Source organism: Molothrus aeneus, unplaced genomic scaffold (genome assembly GCF_037042795.1).
Source record: "Molothrus aeneus isolate 106 unplaced genomic scaffold, BPBGC_Maene_1.0 scaffold_80, whole genome shotgun sequence".
Classification (NCBI taxonomy): Eukaryota; Metazoa; Chordata; class Aves; order Passeriformes; family Icteridae; genus Molothrus; species Molothrus aeneus.
The window spans coordinates 88830-108111 of NW_027099232.1; the positions used below are offsets into that span (position 1 = coordinate 88830).

Sequence of the window (19282 nt, forward strand, 5' to 3'; positions counted from 1 at the left end):
CCTGGTTGAAAAGAAATCATCTGTACAGAAACGAGAAGACTGGATTTGGGCAGAAATTGCTGCAAAGAATAAATGCTAGACTGATGTTTTCAAAAGAATAAATGCTATTTTCAACATTTTTGGCATTTTTGGTAAGTGCACAAGTAATATTCTGCTGTAACCTATTTCCAGAAATCTTTTGCATTGTGTAAGTCACTCCTTTGAATGTCTGTGGCTGGGCAGATCACAATATTGTCAAAAGGTGTTCAAATATGAGTATTATTTCAAATGTAATGGATATTTTCTGAGCAAGTGGATTCTTGAAAATCAGAGATATTAAAGATATACGAAGACTGAACCCAGTAACCTGCATCCAGATTTTGATGTTTAGTCAGAAACATGTCATAAGTCAAGAGACATTGTAATTACCAATGGATATTCTTTACCAAGGTGCGATTATTAGTTTAATTTTTAATTTTTTCAACTTTCCTCATTCTTACTTAAAGGAGTTTAAGTCTTTTCATTTTCTTTTTGTAACTAACATTTAATATTCCACATCTGGTTGCCAAAATGGAAAATGTGTATTATTTGCTTACAGTAGAGGTGGGAATTATTCCTTGCCATAGCACTGGTATGAAGTTTGTTTTAAAACATGAAAGATCCATTTTAGATCCCTGAAAAGAGGTATTAAAATTTCTTGTTAGATATTGCTGATTGTGATTGAAAACCACTCCATTAAATTACAGTAGAGGGAGATGAAGGACATCTTGCAGCAATGAAAATGGTTGCAAATTTAATTAAAACATTAAATTATTGTTGGAATAAAGGTCATAATCATAAAACCTAATTGAAGGAAGTACATTAGCATGTAGCCTAAGGTATCCTTTCCATTTCCAAATATCTATTACATATTTGACATTTGAAGAGGAAAGAGGTTCCATTTTATCTGGATGGATGAACAGCGATGGGGAGAAGTGTTTACATAATACAGTGTAAGAGCCCCATTTTTCAAAACATCATTTGCTCCTTGCATAGGTGCAACACTCTGATTTTATGTCTCTGACTGAGGAAATTCCCCTTATTTATTGAGCATCATGGACCTGCATAGGGCAGAGGACATCATATCATGTACTTAGACTTCTCCCTGTGGAAAAAGTGGAACTTAACTCCCTTTAAATTTGACAAAGCCTCAGTAACCAGCTGTCACCTTGTTACCTAGGCTGCCTTTGTGAGAGATGTGTTGCTGCCTGGAGAATGGGATGTCTGTGTAACATCATATGAAATGCTTATCAAAGAGAAGTCAGTATTCAAAAAGTTCAACTGGAGATACCTTGTTATAGATGAGGCCCACAGGATTAAAAATGAAAAATCACAGGTAATTTATTTTACACTAAGCAAGAGATCTGTGTGGGTTATTTAGGTGGTGGTGTAGGGACTAGTAATGTTTATATATATGTGTGTGATATTTGGTCATGTCTCACTGTCCTTCAGTTATCAGAAATTGTAAGGGAATTCAAGACTACCAACCGACTGCTATTAACTGGAACTCCACTTCAGAACAATTTACATGAACTCTGGGCACTTCTCAACTTCCTTTTGCCAGATGTCTTTAACTCAGCTGAAGTAAGTCTTTTGTTTCTGAATCAAATTAATTTTGCTGGTTTTCCCAATTTGAAAGTAGACCTGGATATGTATAGTTAGTGGTGTCAGTTACTGATAAGTGATAGATTGAGTTGGAAATGTTTGTTATAAAGCTTTTCATAAAATAGGCCAAATAAGGTAATTTGTTCTTTTACTTCCTGGCCATATGAGAGTTGTATTTGTTCACCATTGTGATGCTACTGTACCTTGAAAGGAAGCCTCTTATAAACCAATGATTTTGTTGATACAGGATTTTGATTCGTGGTTTGATACCAACAACTGTCTAGGGGATCAAAAACTGGTGGAGCGCCTTCATATGGTGAGTCCTTTTGCCTTTTATACAAGGGTTACATTTACCTAAGTTAAATCCCAAACAGTTCTTCTCATGCTTCCTATGATAGACTATTAGGATGAGAGAGATTATTCCACAACTTTTCAGTCAAGCAGAATCAAGTCCAAGGACACAGAACCATGTTAAAGATCATTTTGACCTAATCTTTGAGTCTTTCAAATAAAGCACACGTATATCCTATGTATAGCAAATAATTTCTCCATATAGGTTGCGCTTTTTTTTTTTCAGATTGTCTAACACTAGATGATGTATCTGTGCTAGAGAATATCTGCTCTTTGATTCATCCATTGACCTGATCAGTGTTTCAGTTTCCAAAATGCATTTAATGATGAACCTCTTTCAGGTGCCACGACCATTCCTTCTCCGTCGCATCAAGGCTGATGTGGAGAAAAGCTTGCCTCCAAAGAAGGAAGTTAAAATTTATGTGGGCCTCAGCAAAATGCAGCGAGAATGGTAATTAATGCATGTGCTTGACTGGGCTGTGGTTCAGGCTCAGAAGGAATGTGCTGTCTGTGACTTGGAGGTTGTGTAGAACTCAATTTATTCTCTCTGGTATACTCCCAGTTTATACCTGTTTCTTTCTGACACTGCTATGACAGAACCATGCATGTCAGGGAGATTTACCTGATTAAATGAAGGGTAAGGTGAGCTTTAGACAGTATTTGTAGCCTAAAGACTTATGAAAACTTGCTTAACTTCTTGCTCAAAGGAGAGGAGGTTCAGGAGGAACCTTTTTGCTCTGCACAACTCCTGGATGGGAGGGTGCAGCCGAGGGGGTCATCAGCCTCTTCTCCCAGGCAACAGAACAAGAAGAAATGGCCTCAAACTACACCAAGGGAGGTTCAGGTCAAACATCAGGAGGAATCTCTTAATGGAAAGGGTTGTCAAGCATTGGAATAGGCTGCTCAGACAGGTGGTGGATTCACCATCTCTGGAGGTATTTAGGAAACAGCTGGATGTGGCACCCAGTGGATGGTGGTGTTTAGCCTAAGGTTGGAACTGATGATCTCAGAGTTCTCTTCCAACCCAATCAATTCTGTGAGTCTGTGCTACATTTCTGACTTGCCCAGAGGCAGAAGAATGACACCCAAACCATGTCCCATGGCTGCCATGATGCTGAGGGCAGGTTCTGTCTCCCACAGGCTTTTCCTGGTTTACGTGTATTCAAACCTTTCCTCCTCCTCCCCCTGCACCAGCGAAAGATGCAGCTTGTAAATCATCCCCCAGCTTCATTTTAGACTTCATTTGAGAGTGAACAGAAGGGTTTTGTTCTTTCCCTGCTGTAGGTATACCCGAATCCTGATGAAGGATATAGATATCCTGAACTCAGCTGGGAAGCTGGACAAGATGAGACTGCTGAACATCCTGATGCAGCTGCGGAAATGCTGCAATCACCCGTACCTCTTTGATGGAGCAGAGCCTGGCCCACCTTACACAACAGACATGCATTTGGTCACTAACAGTGGCAAGATGGTAGTTCTAGACAAATTGCTACCTAAGTTGAAAGAACAAGGTATGCATCTCCTTTCTGGGGTTTTGAGAGTTTTTTGGTTCAGTAACGTTTTTGTGTATTCTGAGCAAAACCCAGCAGACTTTAGCCAGGATTACTGTTGGTTTCTAGTATGATAGCAGCTTGGATCAATAGTCCATTATGGCTTTTTGTGCTGAAGTGTTTTGATTTCTTTTTTTTTCCCATTTTTTCATCCCAGCTAAGTTCACACCATAAAAACATCATTTGATTGGGGCTTTAGATTTTCTTTCATCGTTTTCTTAGCTATCTGAAATATAATTATGTAGTATTTTAGCTACACCTTTGATTCGCCATGAAGGACCATTTCAGATTCAGAGTCCTCATACATAGTTCAAGTCAAATCCTGTGTGAAACGTTGGTCTTTCTTGCTGGATGTGATTTTGAACAGTACCTGAGGTTTTTCTGTGTATTCTATAAACACTCAGACATGGGGGAACTCATGAGTTGTTTTAAAGTTATTTGAGCTTTGAAATGGGTTACTGTAAAGGTCACTTGCAACAGAGTTTTTGACACTGGAATAAATTTTAACTCACTATTTTTTGAGTATGCTTACAGTAGTAACTTTGCTGAAGAAGCTGGATGCAGGTTTGTGAGTGGGGACACTTTGCAGAAAAACAAAACCACGTCCAAACCTCAACCTTCTGTAGTATAGAAGTAAACTGTACTTTCTATCTAGGTATCATCCAGGCAGCTGTGACTGTATAACTCAAGACTAAAAACCAAGCAATTCAGTGGTTACTGTGCTTTTTTGATCTTGGTTTCTTCCTGATATCAGGTTTATTGATGAGGTGTTGTAATTAATACTGGACTGGTCTCAAATGAAATTAGCGTCTTAAACAAGAGAGTTCAGTATTAACCCTTGAGTCCAAAGGACAAAAGGAAGTAGAAACTTTGTTATATCCTGTGTTTTACTTAAATTTCTCCAGTAGACTGGAAATGGTTGAGTGTATATGCATAAAGTACTGAACCTTTTTTTTTAAATTTAAGTTGTTCTTGGCAGGTAAGTAAACTGACAAGTACTTAAGAAGAATTCACTTTATTTCTAGAGATCTTAAATCCAAAACAATCAAATACTTCAAAATTTTATTATTTATACTTGATGATGTTTTTATGTTTGTGTTACCATCTTACTCTGCCATGTCTGGGAACTTTTTCTTGAGGAGTACAACACAAAATGAAAAGGAGAAGCCAGCCATTAATTAGACAGTGACATATCAGGGTAAGACAAAGGTGTCCTATGGCATGGATGTGCTGTGGCAGCAGCAGCTGCAGCCCTGCATTGTAGTTTGGGTCTGAAATTCAAACGACTTTTCTTCTTAGTACATGGAATTGTCCTCCTTCCTTTTCTGGTAGTGCAGACTTGGAGAGTTTGTTTAATCTTGTATTTTGGTGGAAGCATAAGAAACCTTTTTACCCAAACAGGCTCGAGGGTTCTAATCTTCAGTAAGATGACAAGAGTTCTAGATATTTTGGAAGATTACTGTATGTGGAGAAATTACGAATATTGCAGACTGGATGGACAAACTCCTCACAATGAGCGACAGGTATTTACAACTTCAGGGATTGTATTTATGTAAAAATACTACTTGTAAAACATTTTGTTTAACTGATACATTCTTTTCATTTATTTAGGCTTCCATTAATGCATTCAACGATCCTGACAGCTCAAAATTTGTGTTCATGTTGAGTACACGAGCAGGAGGTCTTGGAATCAATCTGGCTACTGCTGATGTTGTAATTCTCTATGATTCAGACTGGAATCCACAAGTAGATCTCCAGGCTATGGTAAGATTCCAGATGGAAATTATGGGGTTTTGTTTTTCTTTTTCTCACGGTACTTTGCTAGAAATGTGTACTTCCAAAATAAATTGGTATTTTCCCATTTTAGCACAGGAGCAGGATTTGTAAGACTAATTTTCAGTTCAAGTGCAGCTTCCACTGTGTGGAACCAGTAGTCCTCAGTCACATTTGGGTTATACAGTGTTTTATGTAGTGGGAAATGCTGGGTGTGTGCTACACCTCATAGTATTGTTTAATGCAAATAGCCTACTTGAGTAAGCAAAAATGAATTAAATCTAGGTCGTTAATCCCAAAACTATAAAGCTGTTGTGGGGAGTGGAGGTGAATGTGTTTTCACTGTTTTTCCTGCGATCTTGAAAATGAGATAAAGAAAAGTTGAATTAAAGTTTTCAAAAACTGCTTTTATGGTGATGGTAATGAAAGGATCTCATTTTAGCGACTATCCTTAGGGGTTTTTTTAAGTACATGTGGATGCATCTCCATCCTGGATACATGTCAAGGACATTAGTGAGCACCTAGGAAAGCAAAGCTATCTAAAAACTGCCAGTGGATTTTTGGATTTTTGGTTGGGTTTTTTTTGTTTTTTTTTTTTTTTGACAAATGAGGCCTTTCAGAGACAAGTCTTGGAAATGTCTTAAATTATTTCAGTCAACCTGTGGGTCTCAAGGACTCTAGCAAAAATCACTTCAAAAGAATGATGGAACTGGTGTCTAATAGCTCAAATGAGGCAGTACCAGCTACCACTACAGGTGTGTGTTGAGAATACTGATTCTCACAGTGGTTCGTGTTTCACTAGTCAGGAGAGGCAGGGTATTGTATTTTTCTTGAACTATTCATGGCACTACTGAAGGATTTTGAGAAAGGCAGCTTTTGGTCAGCAGAGAGATGATTTCTTCATGCTTTGATTCTACAGAAGGTTGCTTAAGGTCAGAAGCATCCAAATCTTCTCCTCGATGTGATTTAATGAAAAACCCCAAATCCTGCTGTTTCTTAGCTATGACACATAGAGACACACTCACTGTCAGTGTTATTGAAAAAAAAAACCCCAAACCTGCAATGTAGATAAAAATGTAATATCTTGGGTAGCCATGGATGGCTGTAAACATTTAAGTAACCTGTGCTGTTGTGTTTTGTAAATTTGTGTGCTGTAAATAATGAAAATCTTAAACCTCATTATGTAGTCATGCTGGAAGGCAAGTGCTGAATTTTTTGTTACTGTTTTGGGCAGGATCGAGCGCACAGAATTGGGCAGACCAAGACTGTCCGTGTGTTCAGGTTTATTACAGACAATACCGTGGAGGAAAGGATAGTGGAGCGTGCAGAAATGAAACTGCGCCTGGATTCCATAGTCATCCAGCAAGGCAAGTATAGGAAGGCACTTGGGATCTAGGATGAAATTCCCTTCTTCTCCCATTGTAAATCATGGTGCAATCAGCCAGTAAGAGCCAGTGGGAGTGTTGCTTTTGCCTCATCTGAGCTCTGAAGGGAGTTCATGTGCAAAGGCCTCATCCACTTGGAAATTTGTTTTACTGTAGGAGTAGGCATTTCCTCACTAACTTTTTGCTTACCTGCCTAGTGGGATATAGTCAGATTAGGCTTTTTAAAGCACTCAGTTTCTTCTTTCACTTTAAATTTAAATGAATGCCTTTCCTTTTTCTAATAGACAGAGGAAAGTAAGGTAACCTTAGTTGACTTGCTTGGAATCAGTAATATGTAGTTTGTATGTGGAAATATAAGGGGGAGAAAATCCTGTATCGCTCCTTCCATAACATAAACTCTTTAGTGAGTTGCTATCCTCAAGCATTTTTATCTTTAGGAAGATTGGTGGATCAAAACCTGAATAAACTTGGAAAGGATGAAATGCTGCAAATGATCAGACATGGAGCAACACACGTGTTTGCTTCAAAGGATAGTGAGATTACAGATGAAGATATTGATCACATTTTGGAAAGAGGGGCAAAGAAGGTGAGAAGGTTTGAAAAGGGGAAGCTCACCTGTAGATTTAAATGTGATGGCAAGATAGTGAGTCTCTGGATGATAACTTGGTTCCAAGCTGGAGAGAAAAGGGGTTTTTGCTGTAGAGGGTTTTTGTGTTACTCAATCGTGTCTGTTTTTTCTGATGTTGTCAATAAGATGTTTTATAGTCAAGTACCTTCTGGAATGGCTCCTCTTCTTTCTGGCAATGGGATGCTTTAAAATGAAGTACCTTTCAGAGTGGCTCCTTTCTGGAATGAGGTGTTTAATAATGACGTGCCTTCCAAAATGGCTCCCGTTCTATCTGGGAATGAGATGTTAAATAATGAAGTACCATCCAAATGGCTACTATTCTTTTCTGTATCCCCTGTCCAAGACTGCGGAAATGAACGGAAAACTTTCAAAGATGGGTGAAAGCTCCCTTAGGAATTTTACTATGGATACTGAATCTAGCGTGTATAATTTTGAAGGGGAAGACTACAGAGAAAAACAGAAGGTAATGTTTTAAGTTTCTTTTGGAGGAATGCACTGAATTGCATGTTTTAGTCATACTTATTTAAGAGGTATTGGGTAAAATACAGTGTCATCTATGAAAATAGTTTAAATAACACTTATAATGAAGTAGATGTAGATCTAATTTTACATAAAACTTGTAGCTGCTCTCATGATCTTGCAAGACTTAATTTTTGGTTTTGGGGGTGATGGGTTTTGTTTTTATAGTTGGCATTTACAGAGTGGATTGAACCAGCTAAAAGAGAAAGAAAAGCCAATTATGCTGTGGATGCTTACTTCAGAGAGGCTCTTCGAGTCAGTGAACCAAAAGCACCCAAGGTGAGTTGACTAATCAAAAGAAATAAATTTTTTCAATATGTATGGTAAATGGCTAAAGCTCTAAGCAACAAATAGGTCTTGAGTCATAAAAACTGCTCTGTTCACTTTTATAAAGTGGAGTTCACTTTTTATCTAAATTTAGAAAAAATTTCCAAAAGACTTGAGACAAACTTCTGTGAGAAAAAATAAGATCAGTATGAAACTTGTAAGACGTTAGGGAGGCTAAGATCAAGTTTTTTCTAGTTCTTATTTAAGCAGCTGTAAATTTTCCTGTGCAAGATTAATGCTTTAAACACGTGTGACTTTTTCACCAGCCACCTCCTCCCAAAAGACCTCTCTTCCCCTTCTCTCACTGCTCTTTTACTTTTAGAATTCTTTGTGGTGGTTGGTGTGTCTTGCATGGTGTGACTTTTTTCCCCCCAAGTTAAGACAGTGCATTTTTGTAACAATAATGCTTTTTGTTTGCTCATAAACTTAAATTACTTCTTACAAGCAAGCAGATTCTGGATGTGAAAGGGAGCAAATGCAAACTTTGTGTTTCAGGCTCCACGGCCTCCAAAACAGCCAAATGTACAGGACTTCCAGTTCTTTCCTCCTCGCCTGTTGAACTATTGGAAAAAGAGATTCTCTACTACAGGAAAACAATTGCAAGGTAACTGAAGAATTTCCTTGACCAGAGGGATGGAGCACCTCTCTTAAGAGCAAAGGCTGAGAGTTGGGATTGTTCAGTCTGGAGAAGCAAAGGCTCTGGAGCAACCTGATTGCAGCCTTTCAGTACCTAGAGGGGGCTTGCAGGAAAGCTGAAAAGGGACTTTTTACAAGGGAGCAGCTTTAAACTGACAGAGGGCAGGTTTAGGTTGGATATTGGAAGGAAATTCTTCACTGTGAGTGTGGTGAGGCACTGGCACAATTTGCCCAGAGAAGCTGTGGATGACCCACATTCCACGTGCTTGGAAGTGTTCAAGGCCATGTTGGACGAGCCTTTGAGCATCCTTGTCTAAGCAGAAGGTGGCCCTGCCCATAGCAGGGGCTTGGAAAAGAGGTGATCCTTAAGGTCCAGTCCCTTCTGTGTTATTCCCTAAATTCTTGCAATGGAACAGTTTAATGCAACAGTAGGAGAATATGTACTTTTCCAGCCTTTCACAGTAATTTAAATGAAATAAAATCATGTTCAGCTGTAGAAGCTATTAGGTTATATTAACAGAAAGGTGACAATTAGTAATTATCTGTGAAAAATTAATTCAGTTTTACAAAGTGCAAAACCTTTCAGGTACCTCGTAATCCTGATCTCCCAAATGCAGCCCAAGCACAAAAGGAAGAGCAGCTTAAGATTGATGAGGCTGAACCTCTTAATGATGAAGAACTGGAAGAAAAAGAGAAACTTCTAACCCAGGTATTGTTGGGTCTTCAGTGAGACTGAAATCAGCCAAAGCTTGTTTTGTGTTTCACAGCATTATGGGAACATTTCTTGGTCACTGTGCCGTAGTTACCACATCTGCAAAGTTTGGTTCTGACTGAAAAGAGTTTCTAGCATTAGGTTTGTCATAGGCCTATGTCATAGGATATCTTTGAGGAATGTGCACCAAGGATTCTCCTGAATCCTAGTCTGGCGTTCACTATAGACTGTGAAGTCTTTCCATGAGACCTTGCAGAATGGCTGCAGAGCTGGGTGTGCTGCATTCCACATTATTTAATGCACATATTCTGCCTCACTTTCACACCCATATGGAAGTGAATCTTGGAGTCTGAACGGTCAATTTTCCTAAACCACATCTGGTAGTGGATAGTTCCCCTCACTGAAAGAGGGTGTGAGCTGAATAGGTATATAATTAGGAAGCCTGTATATTTAAATAATTTAAAACCAGGTGAATGCTTGATATGCCTTATTTGGATATTTTATTTACACGTTGTATTTTGGCAGGGGATCGGAATTACAGGACAGGATTTCTTGCTTGCGTAGTAATGAGCTGGAACAGCTCACTGTGGAGACACCAGAATCACAGAGGTCAGGAATCAGTACAGTCCAGTAAGCTGTGGCTAAATCACAACATGGCTGGCAGAACTTGCTACTTCCCACTACTTGTAAAAGCTCTTGGTAATATGAAATGAACCTACTTTGGCTCATGACTTCAGCAGTGCTACTTGTGTCTCTGCTGAAAATCAGCATCACGAGATGGCTTTAGTCCTTCTGAGGGAGAGTGACCATGCAGTGGTCACTGCAATGATGCAATGGCTGAGGGTGTCTGTGAGGCACTTGGGGGGCCTTTTTGACAAAACAAAAGCCATTACACTACTTTCACTTGAGCAATTTTTTTTTCTTAGAAAGTAATCCCACAGAGAGACTATTAGGAGGAGGGATTAATTTTTCAGCTGAAAACTTACCAGAAATTACTAGGTAAATAAAGAAGTAGTGCTAGTCATTTTGCAGTACTTAAATAGAGAGACTACAGTGACTGCAGCATAAAAAGAGTTCTACTAAATTAAACTGCAGAGAAAGAAAAGGTTTAACACTGTGGAATGATGGAAGTGTTACAGGCAATTTCAAGAAACCAGTTGAATCAAATTCGGAGATGGACAAATCCTGAACCTCTGTGCAATGTTTCCTCTTGATTGCTGTATAGGGCTTCACTAACTGGAATAAGAGAGATTTCAACCAGTTCATCAAAGCCAATGAGAAATGGGGCCATGATGACATTGAAAATATAGCACGAGAAGTCGAAGGAAAAACCCCAGAGGAAGTCATTGAGTATTCAGGTAACTTAATTCTGTACTCAGCTCTGAGAGTATCTAACTCTGCTTGGCTCATTTGAACTGCCTGAGAACATGGTAACATCCTACAGCTGACAATTTCTTACACTGCTGTTTTAAGATTTTTGGGGTAGAATTATATTGATGTATTTTGGATCTGCTGCTCTGTCTTTTACCATCATTACCCCCTGCACAACTAAGGCTGTACTAAAATGCACACATGAACTCCTGCTGAGCCATTTCACTATATCCTGAATCTAACTGGGTAGCACTGTCTTCAGTTCTTGTTAATTTTTGCAAAGGGAAATGCTGAGAAACACTGCTTAGCTGAAGAGATTTCCCTTTTCCTTGTATTCATTAATGAGAAGTTAACCTTTACCTGCTCCTCGAGAGCAGAACTCAGTAGATACATCACGATTGAACCTACAGCCACCACTGGTAACCTGAGTCTTAACCTCGCATTAGAAGAGATTTTTTTTCCACTGTAGTGCAGCTGCAAAGTCCTGGCACTACATTTCTAGAGGTATAGAGCAAGTTGAAAATGTGAAAAAATCTTCTACAAAAACCCCTTATTTAAACACCTAATGGTCTTTCAGGCACTTGCTTGTCTTCGGGCACTCAGTTGCCCTCTTGCTTCTCTTGATAAAACTGTATTCTGTTACATCCGTTTTCATTTGAAGAAGCTTTGTTTCCTTCGAGGAGACTGACACACAAAAGTCTTACTGGCCTGTATTGTACCTCACTTAAACTGAAGATTCCTATATCTACCCTCTTCAAACCAGCATTTTTACTACTGCAGCACATGGTAGCTGGAAGGGAAGGTTTCTTACCAGCTCAAGGCGTGTCTGTTGTCACACAGCAGTAAGCTCTGGTAAAAGGAAGGAACAGCTAACATCCTTTTTTTAAGGTTAAACCTCTGACTTTTACAATGCATGATAAGATACTAAGAAGTTGTTCTTTTCTTAGCTGTGTTCTGGGAAAGATGCAATGAAGTCCAAGACATAGAGAAGATCATGGCTCAGATTGAAAGAGGAGAAGCTAGAATTCAGAGACGAATCAGCATAAAAAAGGCTCTCGATACAAAGGTGGCTTTGCTCAGTTTCTTTTTTTTTTTCCTGGTGCCAGTGAGGGGAGATGCATGACCCCTGTCTGGCCAGTGCTGCTGATGTATGAAGACATCTTGGGCATGACAGTGGCCTCTTTGCATAACACTCAGCAATTTCTTCCTATGGCTTTTCCATCCCACGGAAGTGCTGTGATGACACCCTTAGCTATGGTCTACCCTGGTGTTTGTAACAGTCTGCTGTATTACAGCACACAGTTCAGAGTGCTGTGTAACTCCACATAGTACAGGCTTTGGGGAGGAGCACAGTTCCTTCTGGACACATGGAACTGAAATTAAGAGAGAGAGAGAGAAATGGAGAGAGGGGGATGGAGAGAGGGAGAAATGGGGGAGATAGAGGGATGGAGAGAAAAATGGAGAGGGATGGAGAGAGAGAAATGGAGGAAGAGAAGGGAGAGAGGTAGGTGGGTAGAGCAGTGGGGGAGAGAGAAACATAGGAAAACAGGTGGAGAGAACTGGAGTAAAGTAGAAACAGGTAGAGATGGCAGAAGACAGAGGGAGTTAGAAACATGAGATTAGAGAGCACTTAAAAAAGACTAATCCAACAGAGGAAGCTTTTGTTCTTGTTTGTGTTTCACCAAGTAGTTGGTAGTGAAGAGATTTATAGTTAATTAAGACACTTTGTCGCAATTTTCTCCCCACTTCAGGTTTGCTGAGTTAGTTGTCTTCTAGGGAAGAAGTGTCAGAGTCAATAAACCAGAAGGCAGCCAAACCACGTGCCAGCTGTCACGTACCTTTTTACTCTTACTCTGACTTTACCAGTTCCTGAAGATTTTTGTCCAAAAGGATCGTTGCCACTTGAATCCTGACCAGTCTTGCCTGTTTTTAAGTGTAGTGAAAGCCTGCCATTAGTCAGAAGATGACAAAGCTGTCTGTTGTCGAAACCAGAATTTGCCTGTTTAGATAGCTTTGATAAATGCACTGTTCTGAACCTAAAGTCATTTTCTTGTGAAGACTTAGCATGGGAGATGCTTAAAGTTATAGTTTTCTGTCTTCATGTGATTTAATGCTTTTATACAAAAGACTTCCATGCTAATTCTGACCTATTTCTTAGCTTTATGTGGTCTTACTTGTTTTGTTCAGATTGGGAGATATAAAGCCCCTTTCCACCAACTAAGAATATCCTATGGTACTAATAAAGGGAAGAATTACACCGAAGAGGAGGATCGCTTCCTAATCTGTATGCTTCACAAACTAGGATTTGATAAAGAAAATGTCTATGATGAATTAAGACAATGTATCCGAAACTCGCCGCAATTCAGATTTGACTGGTTTCTCAAGTCCAGAACTGCAATGGTATATATATAAATATATATATAGCTCCTTTTTGTTCATGAATGCCTATCACAATATTAAATTAAGTTAATTAAATTGCTGCTGAAATACTGAGGTAGGTGCATGGGAACAAGGTTTTACCTCTTAATAACTTTCTGACAACTGTACAGGTGTCAAATGTAGCCGTGGCAAATGGGAGGAGAAGTTCAAAATTCTAAGGTATGCTTTTACAGTTTGAGTTAAATATAAATGTCTTTTACAAAGCAAACATCTGCAATCAAATCCATCCCTGTGAAGCCAGCCAGGAAGTAAGTAGCATGAAACATTTAATTGTTTCTTTGTTATTCTGACAAGATCCAGCAAACTACTTACCTACTCACCAGCATTTTTAATATTCTAAGAGGATTTTTACATTAAGTGGCTGCCTAAGGTACTGATTGAATATGTTGTGTAATGCAGGAGCTACAAAGGAGGTGTAATACTTTAATCACACTCATTGAAAGAGAAAACATGGAACTGGAAGAAAAGGAAAAGGCAGAAAAGAAGAAACGTGGACCAAAACCATCTTCAGTAAGATTTAAAAAGGCATTTCTGTGAAAAAGCTCACTTGAAAACAGCGTTTTTCCAAGCGTCTAGGACAAGTGATATCTAAAGTTATTTGAAACCAGCAACTTAGAGAGCAATGTTAAAAGCTGCCTAAAGTTCATGTCAGTGTTCATCTAGTCCAGTTGAGGATGTCAAATAGAAGAAAAAAGGTTCTTAAGTGTAGCTCACATGCTTTGGAGCAGATAAACTTGTTAGGTTTTGGATCACTGGGTTGGTACACTGTATAGATTTACCCTGGTAAGTACATTAGGGATGTATTTGGCATTTTGATTTATAGAATCTGCTAAATCATCCACAGATCTATTTACAAATGGGCCTGTAGAGCTAGATTTGGGAAAATAGCACAAATGCTTGACAGCGCTCTTTGCTGACTAAATTCAAAGTATTCCTAATATGCAAATAGGCCTATTTTGTAAATAAAATATCACCTTTATGTATTTTCCTACCTCCATTTGTTCAGGTTGTTGCCTAGAGCTGTTGAAGCAAAAACCTAGAAGCACAACTTAGTTGACAGATGTGCAGAAATCAGTAAGGTTAATAGTGATGGAATATTAAGCTTCTTAGACGTGTTCACAGAATATTTAAATGGGTATTTAGAAATACCTTTTCATAATAGGAAGCTTTATACCATCCTTACTTGTTTTTATACACTTTCTACCTCTGTGAAATCACGCTCTTCCAGATTTGGAGCATGAAAAACAACAGAAAAGATGTGCGTATTTGCTAAATGCCACATTTGCAATTGATCATATTTTAAAGCTGCCAGGGTGTTGATCTTCTCCATCTGCTTTGTTTTGAAACACATTGCTTGCTCACAGCCTTTCTGTATGACAACAGCTTAGTATAAAATCTTACCTTGCAGGCACAGAAGCGCAAAATGGATGGCACTCCTGATGGGCGTGGGAGAAAAAAGAAGCTAAAGTTGTGAATGCAGAACTTTTTTAATCTCTAAATTTAAGAAGTAGTTCTTTAATTTACGGGTCTTCATAAGATGTACTGTATAATGCTTAACTGTTTTGAAGAACATTGGGTTCATCTGTTTATTGAACTAGAACATAGTACTTAATTGTAGTTTCACTTTTTTAATTGCAACAGCTGTGCTGAATTTTTTTTACCATTAACACTTGAAGTAATAAATTGTCTTCATTTATTAATAAGGCTTCTTGTGGCCTTTTTTTCACTACTGTTTCCACTTCAATGCATAGTTATTTAGTCATCCCCCAGTTTGTTTCATCTTGGGTTGCTGTGAACATGATGATAAACAGAACTGTTTAGTGGTGTTTTCTTGGTACCAGCCGCCACTCAAACTCTATTTCTGGAAATTTTGTGGCTCTGACTTTACCTTTACTGAACTTATGGTACCAATATATTCAGTTCCTTGAAATTTGTGGAAAGGCTGGTTATTTACTTTTAGAATAATGATTGGAACAAAACTGTTAACACTTTTTGCTTAACATCTGAGCCAGAAGAAAGGTAGGTGAGTCAGGCTGAGGTCTGCACTTCATTAGAATGGCCTAAGCACGGCAGAATTGGGTCTGTTGGCAAACAACCACCAGGACAGAACAAGGAAAATGTGGGAAACAACCCCTTCTCTCACACACTCAGCTGTGGTAAGTGCAGTGACGGTTGTGACTGGAGTGAAAGGAACTGGTGCTGACTCCAGCTGTGCACAGTTGTAGTTTGCAACTCTCATTCTGCCCTGAGCCAGTCAAACAGTGCCATGCATGAGTGATCCCTACATTGTCCCTTCCTGATGCTGTATCTGGCATCTGCTGACTGAGATGCCATCATCTAACGTAGCATAATTTTGGAATCTACTAAGAAAACAAACAAACCAAAATGGAGCGAATGCTCATAAGCTCTGCTCAGTTTTGGCCTGGTAAGAACCCAAATCTAAAAGGCAGCAGCTTTGTGTAAACAGAAATTATGAAAAGTCTGTTTTGCTGAGGAGTCCCAGATGCAGCACAGTTCTTACTGGCACGAGACACGAGTTTCTGTTTGTCTGTGACTGGTTTGCAAACCTGCTGCAAACAGGATGAGTAATCACACTTGCTCTTCAAATAGTCCAACAACATGATAACGTGTAGCAGTGTTAACAGCCAGGCCACAGCATCTCACACATTGAATTGTCCTGGCAGCCCTTGAAGAAATCAGTTTACCTGCTTGAACTTAGCACACCCTAAAGAAAAATGCTTTAATGCTGAAGCCTTCCTTTAAAAGCATCCATTTTCACCAAAAAAACGCCAACCAAATACTATCAAAAAAACTCCAAAAGAAACCATGAGCATTTGTTTTAAATTAGTCTAAATAGAAACTTTAGGAGCAAACAGAAGGGAAAGATGTATTATGTAGTTAAGCAGCACTTCATTTGTAATGATTGTCAAGTGTCCACATGCAGGAAGTGACAGGAACTAAACTTTACTCTCCCAAGTGGTGTTCTACAAGTTAGAGAAAATGCGTTTGCTTTCAATAAGTAAGGAAAACAATGAAAATATTTGGCTTGTAGGTTATTTAAGTGTTTTCCGAGTGTCATCTGGAAAAAAAGCAAGCTGCCTTTTCATAAGTATTTGCCTGTATTTTGATGTTATTGTCAAGCAAACAAACAGACATCCATCCCTATTCCTGGTGGTCTGACTGTACTTAGGCACTGCCCAGGGCAGAGGAACACCTCCGTGTTGCAGCTGAAGGAGTCACAGAGATTCTGAACTGGATCCACCCACAGATCTCAGATCCTGGTAAAGCAGATTAACACCCTTCACCTTATGCCAGTCAATCTAAAATTACTAAATCAAGTTGTTACCAAGCTGTTATCAAAAACTCTCAGGAGAGGAATTGCCTAACTTTAGGTGTATTTATTTTTGTATGTGAAAACAGTGTGTTCCATGACTATCACTACTGGTTTATCATGGGTTTTAGGCTCATTTTTAGTCTCATTTTCTGTTACAATTCATCCTAAATTATTGCCCTTATAGTGCAGTTCTTTTTAAGCAAAGTTCTCTCTTCTCTTCACTAGAGGGCACCCCACAACCATACATATGCAACTACCAATCTGCTAACATTACAGCAAGTAAAATAAAGTTCTTGACAGGACAACTGAGTTTTAGACTGATAAATGAGGGACTAATTAAAACCAAATTTTTTCTGGTCCAATACTGCCATTACCAGAAGTTTCCCTGATTACAGTTCCCATCAGTGAGTGAGTTCAGTGGCTGTGAGCACCTGCCCGGGCCAGAATCAAACCGAGATCAAGAACTATTTTCATTTTTAGGTGAGTTATTCTGCATCCAGTCTGCAACTGAGAATAATCCAAGTCAAGGAGCCTCGGTGTACAAGTGTTCTATCCAGCAAATTCAACTGCTGCAGTTGCAGCTGAACTTGGTGGCCAAGTCTGTTCTGACAGTGTCTGGCCTGGAATGCTCAATCTCTTTTCCCCCCAGAAAGTTCCCTACTCTCTTGGTATTTCTCCTTTTATATGATCATGCTTTTGTTAAAACTTAGAGTAGCCATTCAGAAAAATCCCTTTTCCTTTTCCCTCTCTTTGGGCAGGATGTCCTCCTGAGGATGATGGGTCACCCCTTGAAGACTGATCTCAGGAAGGACAAATCAATTCTGCAGTGAGTCCTGGTGCTCCTTTTAACAATCAGCATTCCTGGTTCCCAGGGCTCTTCCTTTTCAGTAAGGCCTAAACACCTCAAGTTGTTCCTGCATATTCCCTGGAGTATTTCACTGTCTCAAGACAGACGAAGGGATCTTCAAAACTTTCTGAATTGGTTCAGCATGAGGTAACAATGCACATTTTATCCCCAAAACACCACTCTAAAGGCAGTGTCTGATTGCCCGTTTCTGAGGGACTCCAGGGCCACAGGGTGGGGTCACTGCCCATGTGTTGTACAGGGGCTGAGCCTGAACCATCTGATGATGCTGGGCCCAGAAAATCTCTTACTCTGCATAATCCCCGTGACCTTTTCCTGTGCCACTCACAGGGGCTGAATAATTTCAGACTCATCGGAGATGGAAATGTTTTGATAGCAAGCGCTCTCACAGGGTCCAGCCACGGTCAGACAGGAAAAGTCTCCTCCTCCCACCTTACTTTTCTTTGCTCAGATATAAACCTGTCCCTCTCTCCCCATCTCTGGGAGTCAGCACCCACATTCCTTCGTGCACAGTGACGGAAAAAGGAAAGGAAGGTCTGGTTCCCAGTCCCTCCACAGGCAGAGTTTGAGTTGTTTACGTGAGGAATTCAGGGAGCAGAGATCTTCACTTCCATCAGATCTGTCCTGTCAGGAACAAGCTGACACCCTGGGCACCAAAACAGATCACAGGAGCTACAGCAAAAAGCAGAGCTCTGCCAAAGCTGCAGGCAGGAGCCTGGCAGGGAGAGTGATGGAGCAGGAGAGTGGTGTTCTAGCAGACACAGGGGGAAGGAAGGAAGGAAGGAAGGAAGGAAGGAAGGAAGGAAGGAAGGAAGGAAGGAAGGAAGGAAGGAAGGAAGGAAGGAAGGAAGGAAGGAAGGAAGGAAGGAAGGAAGGAAGGAAGGAAGGAAGGAAGGAAGGAAGGAAGGAAGGAAGGAAGGAAGGAAGGAAGGAAGGAAGGAAGGAAGGAAGGAAGGAAGGAAGGAAGGAAGGAAGGAAGGAAGGAAGGAAGGAAGGAACTGGAAGAGACTTCAAGGGACACAACGCTGTTTAATGGGGCAGAAGCTGAGAGACGAGTGAGCTGCAGTGCAGGGTGATTTGCATTCTTCCAAGGTGATTTGTAAAAGGGGAGAAGTTGTAGATAAAATGTTTTGATTTGCCTTTATCTCACTCTGCCTGTGCACTTGTGTCATTCATTTCATGTAGTAACCTCTACTAAACAGTCAGAGGCTGCGGCATAATTTTGTTGACCCTAAATTAAGGCAAAAAGCTGCAGTTCTGGAATTTGGAGCTCATAGTACCTAATTGGCTGGAGGGCAAAATAAAGAAGCAAAGATCAATCACAGCTTTTCGTGTCACGTGAAAAGTCAAGGCTCATGCATCAGGGAACTTGAAAACAATCAGATTCATCTAAGTTCAACCTATGTCTCAATCCTAAAATTGCATTAAAATTAAACTCCCTGTTTCTAATTCTCATTCAGTGGAGCTTAGATGAGCCTCAGATTTTTGGTGTTGCCACGATGGGAGTTACGGGAATTGATTGATTTCTTTGCAATGTGAAGTGCCAAAAATGGGAAACAGTGGCATGTTTGGGGGCTCTTTCTGCTTTCTTTCCTTTCTATTCCTGTCTATCCAACATGGCAGAAATGCAATCTAATTGAGTAGCAGGAAGGGTGACCTCCATGAAGTTAGCAAGTGAGGGAAAAAAAAGTTAATCTTTCAGGCTTTGAAGGAGCTGATACCAGGAGAAAAACTGTGCCTGCAATACAAAGCCAGAAGTTATCAACTAT

At 39.8% G+C, this 19282-nt stretch overlaps 1 pseudogene; it reads left to right on the top strand.

Moving 5' to 3' along the window:
- Positions 1 to 549: 549 nt before the first annotated feature.
- On the top strand, positions 550 to 14796 carry LOC136571178 (SWI/SNF-related matrix-associated actin-dependent regulator of chromatin subfamily A member 5-like; annotated as a pseudogene).
- The last annotated feature ends 4486 nt before the right edge of the window (positions 14797 to 19282 follow it).